Consider the following 12,243-nt stretch of genomic DNA (forward strand, 5'->3'; position numbering starts at 1 on the left):
GGTTGTTTAGTACCTTGCAAAGGGTACTAACACTAGCTGGCGTGGCTTTACTAAATTGATGCACCGAAGGAAAAGGTTGTCAGTCCTCAACTAGCGGGTGACCCCTTATGACCTACGGTGGTGCCATAGTTCTGAAACTTAGGGACTTCTACTAATGGTCTCAGTCCTAACTGACGGTTGAGACTTCACCCTTACATTCGCTTGGTGCTAAGTACTACTCCCAACTGAATGACATATAGTTGAATGCTCAATATAGTAATATTATAAAATTAACCATATATGCATAGTTTGAAGTGCTCAAGAACATATAAATTGATATATGCATGAACTCCTAGTTATCGGGTGTTCATAACCCACCAAATCTAAATAAAATAACTAAATATGATAATATTAAAATGTAAAATAATAGGGAGTGTCATGGCTCAAACCCAAGAATTAACAATGTTTACCAATATAAAGAGATATCATAATTCTAGAAGGATTTTTAAACTTATGAGGAAATACATATAAATGGTTGAATTCATGAATTAAACTGAAAAATTATGAAACTCATGTTTTTCATGGAACACTCAAATTGAAAGGTGAATTTAACTTGCAAATTGGAGGAAATCATTGGGACTTAATGTGTGAAAGGAACCTATTGATGAAATCCCTATGCCTGGAGATGAATTTCTTGAAGAACTCCTTCGAGTTTGTGCTTGATGTTGAGAAAGCCAACTTTGCCTTTGGAGAAGAGAAAATCACCCTTTTTCAAGTGTCAATGGAATTTATCACTTCATGAGGAATTTGGGGCATTTTCCCTTATATTCAAGCCTTAGAAAAACCTAAACGGTGTGTATTTTGTGTTTAAAGAGTGGGAAAAGACCAAAAAACCCTTCTAAATTCATTTAGATTTTTTTTTGGAATCAATAGCGACAGTTAAGGGTACAACTCTTTGGGCTGGACCACTAGTTGTAGCCTGAAGTTGTGAACTGAAGATCTAAGTGTTTATTCTTTACTACTATTATAATAGATTCTTCCTAATGACTCATTTAGTCTAATCACGAGTAGAGATTAAAAGCATAGTCAAGGGACTTAATTCATTTGTTTTTTACTTTTGTTATGACGAGTAGGCCTTACGACTTGTTTAGACAGATAAATAGTCGTATGCTGGAGTCTTCACACTGAACAAATTTTCTGGATCATCACTATTGTGGCGGCAAGTCATCCTGATGACTCACTTAGTTTGACAATGAGTTAGAGGCATCATCATTGGTAGATTGACAGTGCCTTAGTAAGTTGGCCACGACTTTTGACAATGATATCAAATTGAGGTGAAACTGGTGGTTGTGGAAAACTAATTCAATTATACATATGTTGGTGAGTCTAGATCTTTAAGCTTAGGGTATTATAACATCTCCTCCTTGGAATCATTTGTCCACAATGAAACTGACTAGGCTAAAGTACTAAGGGAAAAGCTGATATTTTACACTGAACTCCTATGAGCTGAACCATGGACTGATAAGTTCATCTATAACTGTTATATGGACCCAAACAAATTCATGGTATGACTTTGAAATAGCTGGATGTACTGAGATAGAAAAGGAAGAATTTATCAATTAAGAAAACTATTACCTCAGGTTGAAACTTAGTTCGAAGAGAAAATATGGTGGTACTTGGTCATCATATCAGCTTGTGCATCCCAATTAGCTCCCTCAATTGACTGGTTTCTCCATATAACCTTTACCAAAGTGACCTATTTATTCCTTAGCCTATGAATCTAAGGATCAAAGATCTCAATTGGTACCTCTTCATAGGAGAGACTATCTTTCATGCCTACACTCCATAAAGAAACTACTAATGTTGGGTAACCAATGCATTTTTTCAACAAAGAGACTTTGAAGAGTGGATGCACTGATGCTAAATCTATAGGCAACTCCAACTCAGAGGCTTCCTTACAATAACGACTCAAAATCTTATAAGAAACAACATAGTGGAAACTGAGCTTTCCCTTCTTATGTAATCTCTTCACCCCTTTCCTGAGTGAAACCTTTAAGAAGATGAAGTCACTAAGTCAATCTTAAGATCCCTCCTTCTCACATCTATGTAAGAAATAAAATGACTCTGAATTACCCAATTTAACTTTGATACCACATCGTCCTTGAAAGAGGAATGTGGGTGATGAGTAGTAGTGAGCAATTATTTGATATTAGTTATGTCCTTAGAATTATCTTAGAAATAAGGAAGTTATGTGGGTAGCTAAATTTATTGGCATCACCCTAGAAATAACGATCTTCTGTTGAGGTCCTGGGTTGGCGAAACTAGTACTTATGAGGTATTCAATAGAATACATGAGTACAACTTGATGTGTTGTTGAAAGGCTCACATTAAGAGTAAAAATCTAGCATACCCACATCTTTGACTAAGAAACGACTAATTCTCAATCACCCATCCATGTATGATCCCTTGGAAAAGTATAACCCAAAGACTCTTCTCCTATTGGATTGTAATAAACAATTGTCGCTCTTATCTAATTTCATAGGATAATTTTGTTCAACATGTTTAAATTATGCCCCACCACCCATTTTTTATTTTTGAATTTCTTTAAGTGTACATTGTGGGTCAATGATTAGTGACTTTCAATATACATAGGTTTTTAATGCTAAATTATACTCCCCAAGGATTTGATCCCAAATTAAGTTGGGTTACTAGATTGACAACGACCACGTTGCTCTAAAATAATGGAGTAAGTTGAGCTTATCAAACACATAATCTACCCTAATAGACAAGAACACCATCTCTCCATGGGAGAAAACCTCAACCTTCTGATTCTTGACTATTTCTTTCAACCTAAGAAAAATAGGATCATTATGTTGCTTTTCCTTCACCTCAAATACGAAAAAAGATTTGAACTATTCTGAACAAATACATCAAATTTGATTAAATCAACTAAACGAACTCCCAACCTAGAAAGATGATGAACCTCACGAACTAACTCTTTCTTCTCATCGAAAACATTAGCAATGCTCCCAATGTACATTTTGCTAAGGGCGCCAGCCATAACATTTGCCTTACTCGATTGGTAAAAAATGCTCATATCATAATCCTTCAATAACTCCAACCATCTTCTTTGATAAATATTTAGATATTTTTGTTTGAATACATACTCAAAACTTTTCTGATCAGTGAACACATTAATATAAACCCTTTAAAGTTAATGCCTCAAAATCTTTAAGGCAAACACAAGGGCTGCTAACTCGAGATCATAAGTCAGTTAGTTCTTCTCATGAGGCTTGAGTTGTCTAGAGGTATATTCTAAAAAACTAAGAACAACTCTGTAAGTATCAAAATAAACCACAAAACTATCTTAACCCTTTCCTACAGCTAAAACTAGTGAAAAGGTGAGTCGAGCTTCAACTCCTAAAAACTATTTTGACAAGAATCGGACCACTGGAATTTAACTTTCTTCTGAGTCAGTCTGAACATGGGAGAATCAATAGAGGAAAATCCTTTAGCATACCATCTATAGTAACTATCTAAAACCAAAAAACTCATGATATCTAATGGAGTGAAGGGTCTAGGCCAGTTCCTTACTGATTTGGTCTTTTGAGGATCAACTCGAATGCCTTAACTAGAAATGATATGACCAAGGAAAGCTATAATTTAAACTAGAATTCAAACTTGATGAACTTAGAGAATAGTTGGTGATCCTTAATAGTCTACAAGACAATCCTAAAGTGGTCTATGTGTTCATCCTTACTATGAGATTAAACAAAGATGTCATCAATGAAAACTATAACAAATATGTCCAAGTACTACTTGAACACCATATTAATCAAGTCCGTAAAGGCTGCAAGAGAATTAATTGGACCATACTGAGTTTTAAGGTTGTTTTTAGGATGTTATATTCTCTGACCTTGGGCTAATGATAGCCAGATCTGAGGTCTATCTTAGAGAAACAATTGGCACCCTGAAGCTGGTCAGAAAGTCATCAATCATAGGGATGGGATACTTATTCTAAAATTTTGTTTGTTCAACATATGTTAGTCTATGCACATTCTGAGAGAACCATCTTTCTTGTGCACGAAGAGAACTAGAGCAACCTATTAAGAAACACTACGCTAGATATAACCCTTTTATAGGAGATATTTCAATTGTTCCTTCAATTTCTTAAGACTAACTGGAGCCATTATATAAGGTGGAATGGAAATAGGTTGGATATCTAGAAGGAAATTTATTTCAAAGTCCATTCCGTACTAAGGATGATCCGAGAAGATCTTTAAGAAACACTTCGAGAATTTCTTTTGATACTAGAACTAACTAAATACTTGGGGTTTTATACATTGAGTCGTTGACTTGAACTAGATGATAGATGCACCCTTTGGAAATTATTTTCCTTGCCTTAATAAAAGATATAAACCTACCTATATGCACTGAAGCATTAGCCTTCCTCTCTAAGACTGGCTCATTTTGAAACTAAGATTGAACTACTCTATTTGTATAATAAATTATGACATAGCAAGAGTTGACGCAATCCAATCCAAGGATAACATCAAAATCGGTCATATCTAACTCTACTAGGTCGACTAAGGTAACTTTATGTGATGCTGTGATTGGGCAATGTTTGTATACCTTCTTACTGTGATTCAAATATCGACTAAAGTAGAAATGAAGAAGGGTTAAGTGAGGATTTTGAGACTGACACAATAATTTGCTGCTATATAGATAGTCGCAATGGAAAGTATGGCTCTAGGGTCTAATAATGCATAAACATGAATATTAAAAACTTGTAACACGCCAGTGACCACATCAAGAGAATCCTTCTAATACTCTCAAGTCTGAAGGGTATAGAACCTACCCTGATGATGTCCATCAGTAGCACAAGACATGGCACCCTACTAAGCCAGATAACCTACTAGAATTGCTAAAGAGTTGGATTGATTTAGATGATGAACAACCTTACCTTTCTAGACAACAACTAGGAAATCCCTCACTCTATGGCATAGATTTCCATACCCAAAGAAAACATCACTAATTGCCAAAAACTCACCCTTGTGGTTCTTACTATATTTCTTGAAGACTAAGTTAGTGCAAACACGACACACTACCCTGATACTTTAAGCCCAGGGCTCTATATTGAGTATCATGCGTAAACTTGAATATTGGAGAACTAGTAGAAGATAGTGATGGAGTTAAAAATTTCTAATGGAACTGAGAACAATTACTACCATCTAACCTCTATTGAGAGAAATTAAAACTACTAGTTCTTGATCTCTTACTCTCTATTTCATTCTCTTTGATTTTATCCTCTTCAATCTATTGAGCATGGACCATTAATCTGGAAATAGCTATCTCCTTAACCGACATGTAATTTCTATACTTCTTTACCACGTCTATAAAAACACCTGACACAAAGTTGCTCATTCGAGAAATAGATTCAGTAAAAATTGTTGGAGCATACCATCCCTGCCGAGTAAACTTAAGTGAGTACTCTTTTCATACTAGTACTTCCCTAGTTTAGGTTTATGAACTATTTAACTTTAGCTTCCCTTAACTCAAGTGGGAAGAACCTAACCAGAAATGCAGCAACAAACTAATTCCACTCGACCGACCCTGCATCTACACCTCTATTATCCTTCCATTACTTGAATCATATCTATAACAATCCTTGTAGTTGAAAACCATCCAAATTTGTACTCTCATTTTAAGTGACACCCAAGATTTTAGTGACCTTTTGAATACTATCCAAGAACTTCTATGATTCTATTCAGGCTTAGACCTAAAGAATACTGAGGGATTCATCCGAGTGAAGTCTCAGACTCTAGTAACTGCCATATTCATAGCTGGGTTGGCTAGGGAAACAACCTAATGGTTATTATGAGCTATCATAGACTGTGCTAATATTCTAAAAGCAGCCATTAATTCATCATAGAAGACTTGCTAATTAGAGGGTCTTTTAAAACTGACGGTGGTGCTTATTGATTCCCCTTCCTCCTTTCATTAGTTCTCTTGGTAGGTATTTTCTATGGACAAGAAGAGGATAAGTTAGAAAAAGAATTTCAATTTAGTACACACTCAATTGCATGACATGAGTAATGAAAGAAGTGATACTTTCCTAAAACTGTTCATAGCCTCTCACTCATAAGTGTGGAGCATTTCATACGTATGACCAAGAATCTACTTAATGTGTTTCTTAAATAACCTAGGACACTTTAATCCCAGCTCTAATACCAAGTTTGTCATAACCCAAGATTGCCTTTTGTCCTAACACAGTGCTCAGAGTCACGACTGGCCCCATGCTAACTCATGGCCTGGCATAACACTGGGAAGGCTGAAGAGATAATACACTAACAAAAAGCTAGATTGGAATAATAATAATCATCTGAGAAAATTAGAATAGCAGTACATGCTGAGATATAACTAATTATCTGTCTGAAAGACTCCAATTAACACTAACAGAATAAAACTACAAGAGTAAAGGAAAAAATACTGATACTAGTCCCCAAATAATGAGGACTTACCAAAGTATTGTGGCTGATATGGTACATAAGCATTCAAAACTCGATCTGGGTGTTGATCCTCTAAATACATATTATAAGACAATATAGAGCTAGAATAAGATGCGATACGAACTTTGAATGTACTAATTATGTGAGATGAGAAAAAAAATAATATAAGCTAAACAAAAATAAGAAATATGGTAAATTGATGAAAGATCAAGTATAAATATTTACTGAATGGAAACTAAATAACTGAATATAAGGTCATGCAAAATCTAAAAACTAAAATATAAACTGTGGATTGTGAGAGCTAACATTAATTGAAATACCCTAATCGAAGAAAACTGGGGTTCAACATATAACCACAGTTTGATGGATGTTCATTACGTGTCCAATGGTATGAGAATTGGTTGGCGTGGATCCACTAAACAGATGTCCCAAAGGGTTGACGTGTAAGTCCTCAATTGGTGGGAGATGCCATATGGCATACAATGGCATTGTAATTATAAAACTTTCAGTCCTTTACTAATGATATCAATCCTAACTAATGGGTGAACCTTCATCCCTGTGTTTGCTCAATGCTAAGTACTACTACTTACTAAATAACACTAATAACTGAATACTCAATATAGTAATATTCTAAAATTAACAATATATGCATATTCTGAAGTGCTTAAGAACATATAAATTGATGTATGGATGAATTCCTAAGTATCAGGTGTTCATAACCCACCAACTATGAAGAGTATAACGAAATATGACAATCCTAAAATACAAAGATGATAGGGAATTTGATGACTAGAACCCAAAAATTCACAATATTTATCAATATAAGGAGATATCATGAATTAGCGTATTGAAGGATGTTTAAATTTATGGGGAAACATATATATATGGTTGAAGTCTAAAATTAAACAAATGAATTATGAAACTCATGCTTTTCATGGAACCCTAACCTTGAAATGTGGATTTAAATTGGCAATTAGAGAAAATCATTAGGACTTAGTTGGTGGATGGAACCAATTGATGAAATCCCACATACCTAGAGATGAATTTCTTGAAGAACTCCTTGGAATATGTTCTTGAAGTTGAGGAAGCATACTTTTCCTTTAGGGAAGAGAAAGTCGCCCCTTTTCTAAGTGTTAATTAATTTTATGGCTTAATAAGGAATTTGGGGCCTTTTTCCTTGTATTATAGCCTTGGGAAAACCTCAACAATGTGGGTTTGGTTTTTAAAGATTAGTAAGAAAGAAAAAAACTTTTTGAAGTATCATAGAAATTCTTTGGGAACAGTCGTGATGTCTTGAACTATGACTCGGTTGGTCTGACCATGGGTCATGGCTTGAAGTCATGATCAGAAAATCTAAGTGTTAGTGATTAACTACCATAATTCCATGTCCTTCCTGATGACTCATTATGTCTGATGTCGAGTTGTCATGAGGAGTCGTATTATTGTGACGACGGCTCCACCTGAAGACTTATTTAGACTGATAACGAGTTGTATGCTAGAGTCATCGCCACTGGACTAAATTGTCTAGATCTTTATTTTTTTGATGATGAGTAATCCTGATAACTCATTTAGTTTGACAATGACTCATTGTCAGAGGCGTAGTTACTAGAATCTTGATACTGCCTTAGTAAATTGGCCACGATATTTCACTATGATATAGGATTTAGGCAAAACTTGTGGTGCTGGAGAACTAATTAAATTATCGATATGTTAGTGACTCTAGAGCTTAAAACTTGGGGTATTATTTGTTCCTATTTATATTAGTTTCATGATTGGGTTTGTTTATATTATGATTATTGTTTTGGGTTCCTTGAGGGAACCGAGTTTTTATATTGCATAATATATTTGGAATCTAGCATATACTTTGACTCCCTTTGTGGTTCGATTACTTAGCATATATTTGGGATCCTTGTGTGGTCTGGTTACTTGGCATATCTTTGGGATCCTTGTGTGATTTAGTTACTTAGAATATATTTTGAATCCTTATGTGGTCTGATTTCTTGAAATATATTTTGGATTTTTGTCTTATCTTAGCTAATGGTATAAAGGAATGACATATTTTATATTCATGTCTGCTTAATTAAAAATTTGAAATAGGGTGTAACTTATCTTTGTGAGTCAAGGGTTGTTGACTGGGTCTATTATGGTTAGTCATGGTTCTGACTTGGTATATTATCTATATTGACTTATACTTGACTGAATTTCATATTGGTTAGGTAATGGGCAACACAATTGAAGTGATTGTAATAGTTTCCTGGTTGTATTTGTCTCAAAGTTAAGGTTGTCTATCTCACTTTTTATTGAGGTTAATTAAAGTGTAAATGAAATAAATTATCTTATAATAAATACTATGGGTTTAATAAGCGAAAGTTATGATGTATGACACTTGATGTAAATGTGATGAATGAATAATGAAAATAAGAATGGAAATACTCTTAGGTAAAAGGAGGGGTAAAGATAGCATAAGTGGGTGACAGTGATGTGAATTAAATTGTTATGCAAGTTGTTGTTAGAAACCTTGGTAGTTGCACCACATAGTGAGGGACCAGGTCTCTTAAAGTCAATCACAAATGATAGAAAAGTAAAGTATCTATGAAGTGCTGAAAAAAAAGTTTGTGTAGGAAAGTAAAAACACAGAATTTTTACAAGGAAACCCACGAGGGGAAAAACCACGGCTTGCCCTTTCTAGCACCTCAATAAATCAACTATATTCAACCTGTTTATTACAGTCTATATTTTAGCCTACCTCTATGCTCCTTTAGCTTATAGAAACTCTACTATAAGCTAATATTGGTTACTCTACCAAGGACCTTCTCTATTGATTAAATCTAATTAGTCACAAGCTTAGGCAACTCTACCTAAGCATCTCTCTCAACAAACAAAAACACTACTCTTATAGCATGAGTACTTTGATTATGATTAATTTCTATTTAAGCACATCTAAATAGATAAGAACGTGAGCAATGTTGAAATAGGGTTTTTGGTGCCTCTCTTTCTATATTTTTGATTTTGCAAGAAAATATTTAATGAAGAGGAATTTCTTTCCTTTTATAGTTGAGTGATGATTAAGGTTGAAATATCATTGGGCCAACTATCCTAATTAGTACAAAACAACACCTAGAATTTTGTTACACAAGAAGACAAAAATATGCAGACAACGCGTGCCAACTGTAGTTTGCCTTGCACATCCAGGCACCTGGTCCCTTGCGGTTAGCTTCTCATCATTAAAACTACATATAGTTATTTTACCCCTTTTGATGATGACAAACCAACTATACATCTTTGAGCATCAATGCATATTTATCACATTTAATCATTGTGATTACCACCTGAAAATGAATATTCCCCCTACCATTATGCTATCTCTATCATGCAACACAGGGACCTTGTACTTTGTTTTATTTGCAGCAAAAACTCTAATTTCTTTCCCCTATCAACATGAATCTTCATTTAGTACATTTGGACATTCTTCTAGTGCATTTGCTTACTTTTGCTGCACTTACATATTTTCCTCTATACAAACACCATCACACACACCTGATTCTTATATATAAAGTTAGTATTCCTTTTTTTGGAATAATTGAAAAGGATTAAGAGTAAACCATAAGTAAGGATAAGTTTAGGTTAATTAACAAATGGCCACTAGGGAAACTAAATCATGAAGAGCAGCATTAAAAGTACAAGAGACAGATGAGGTTCTCAAGCCAAATTCATTCATTTTAACAACAAAGGTCAGTACTAGTGCTATCATACTAAAACAATGCATAATAAAAATTGTCTTCAATAGCCAACACTAGAATAAAAATATGAATTAGACATTGGATTAATTTGAGGACTGGGATAATAAGACTTAGCTAGAGAGAGGTTTTGGGCAAAGAGACTTAAGTAGCATCTCCATCCTTACACTTTTAGCATTGTGGGCATCCAATAATATTTTGTTGATAACCTTCACTTCAACATTCAATTCTTAAATTTCACTGGTAAGTTCTACCACTTGTGCATTGAATTTTGCATCGTCAATTGCAAGTTCATCATTGGCTCTAGGTCCCTGAGAAGATAACTTCTGATTTTGCTACTTCAGATGCACAATCTTAGCATCTTTGGCTGCGAACAAAATCCATAACTCCTCTATTTATTTTCCCAACCCTTCATGAATAGGTAGCAACTTCTAAACTTGAGACACAGATCCAACTTTGTCTTGTTTGAATTCATTCAACATAAGGGTTGTTAGGTTGATCATCTACTATGTTGTTCTAGGTGTTCCTGTAGTTTCATATACAAAATAATGTTTAAACAACTTGTCCAAGAGATATCTATATGGATTTTCATCAATCACTATATGAATATGCTCTATCATCAGAGTTGGAAGACATACAATTCAAATTTACTTAAGGATTCAATACAGAATAAGTCAACGCTGAAGGAAATTATTTCTTTTATAGATATTGGCTAAAGGACCTTGTTGATTAACTCAAATGCTAGCTGATAATCACTTTTTAGAAACTTAATTTTCATTCCAGCTATTGAGGTCCCTCTTGCCTTTGATGCCTCAATAATGAATTAAGTGGTACGTTGCTGATTTACTATAGCTCTTAACCCTATAATAGGTACATCTTGGACTCTTCCTACTATTTTTTTATCCAGCTTACGAACCTTCCCTACACGTATGAAGTTAAACATAACCCATTCTAAAAGAATTTCATAGAGTAGTAAAATTCAATCACTTCTCTTTCAAAGATAAGGAGAGTTGTTTCTTCTAGCAGTTGCAACTAGCCCTGATTCTTACATAATCTACTAGTTCTATCATCTCTATATTTTCATAGATTTTTAGATGAAATACTCTCCTAGATAGAACCTTCTGTGTTCTCAGGTTCATAATTCTCCTTTCTCAAGTTATGTCATTCTTTTCTTTATTCTTTTTACTTCTCTTGGGCTCACAACTTAGCTATTCTTTTTCATTAGTTTTTCTCTTCATGGGACCAAGTCCCTCAGAGTTATTTATTTTCATGATAGCTATATGTTTCTGCCTCATTCTAGCGGAGCTACCAATATTTGACCTAGAGGACCTAGTCCTCTCATCATCTTCAACTTTGAATTTTCCATCTTTAGTAGCAGTAGCAACTACTGAATCTATGTTTTCCTCTTTGTCAAGCTCCAGAACTCCATATTTTCTTCCACATCTGCTATAATAAATTTATTTAGGCTCATTCTTTTAATGGATGAAGCGTTGTTAGTCTCCATGGCATCTTTCATTATTTTTTATTCAGAACTTCTTATAGAATAGGTTTTAGTCACTTTTAACTTCAAGTTTATCACTGTATCCATACCTGTACTTTCTTTTAGTTTCTTTATAGACCATCTTTGGGGTAATTCATCCTTATTCTCTTGGTCTTCCTCATGTGGCGGTAAAAATATATAGTTTCCCTCAGTCCCTTTATCCTTCTGACCAACTTACTTTTCTTATCCATTACCTAAGCTTTCCTTTGTACCATATGAAAGTAGTAGTTGATTCTCATCTACCCAATTTTCATTAGAGGAAATATCAACCGTTTTCACCAAAATTTCTTAACCAAATAACAGGGCAAAAATAGGGTTTGAATCTAAGAGTGCAGGAAAATCTGGAGCTTGTTGTATTTTAGTGGTTTTTACATTTTCGGATGACTCAGTAATTTTAATATTTTAAGGTAGTTTAGGTTTTAGGTTGAGATATTTTCTCTTATATTGGTGATCCAAATCTTTGGTTTGGATTCTCAAT

Source organism: Capsicum annuum, chromosome 7, assembly GCF_002878395.1.
Source record: "Capsicum annuum cultivar UCD-10X-F1 chromosome 7, UCD10Xv1.1, whole genome shotgun sequence".
Lineage (NCBI taxonomy): Eukaryota > Viridiplantae > Streptophyta > Magnoliopsida > Solanales > Solanaceae > Capsicum > Capsicum annuum.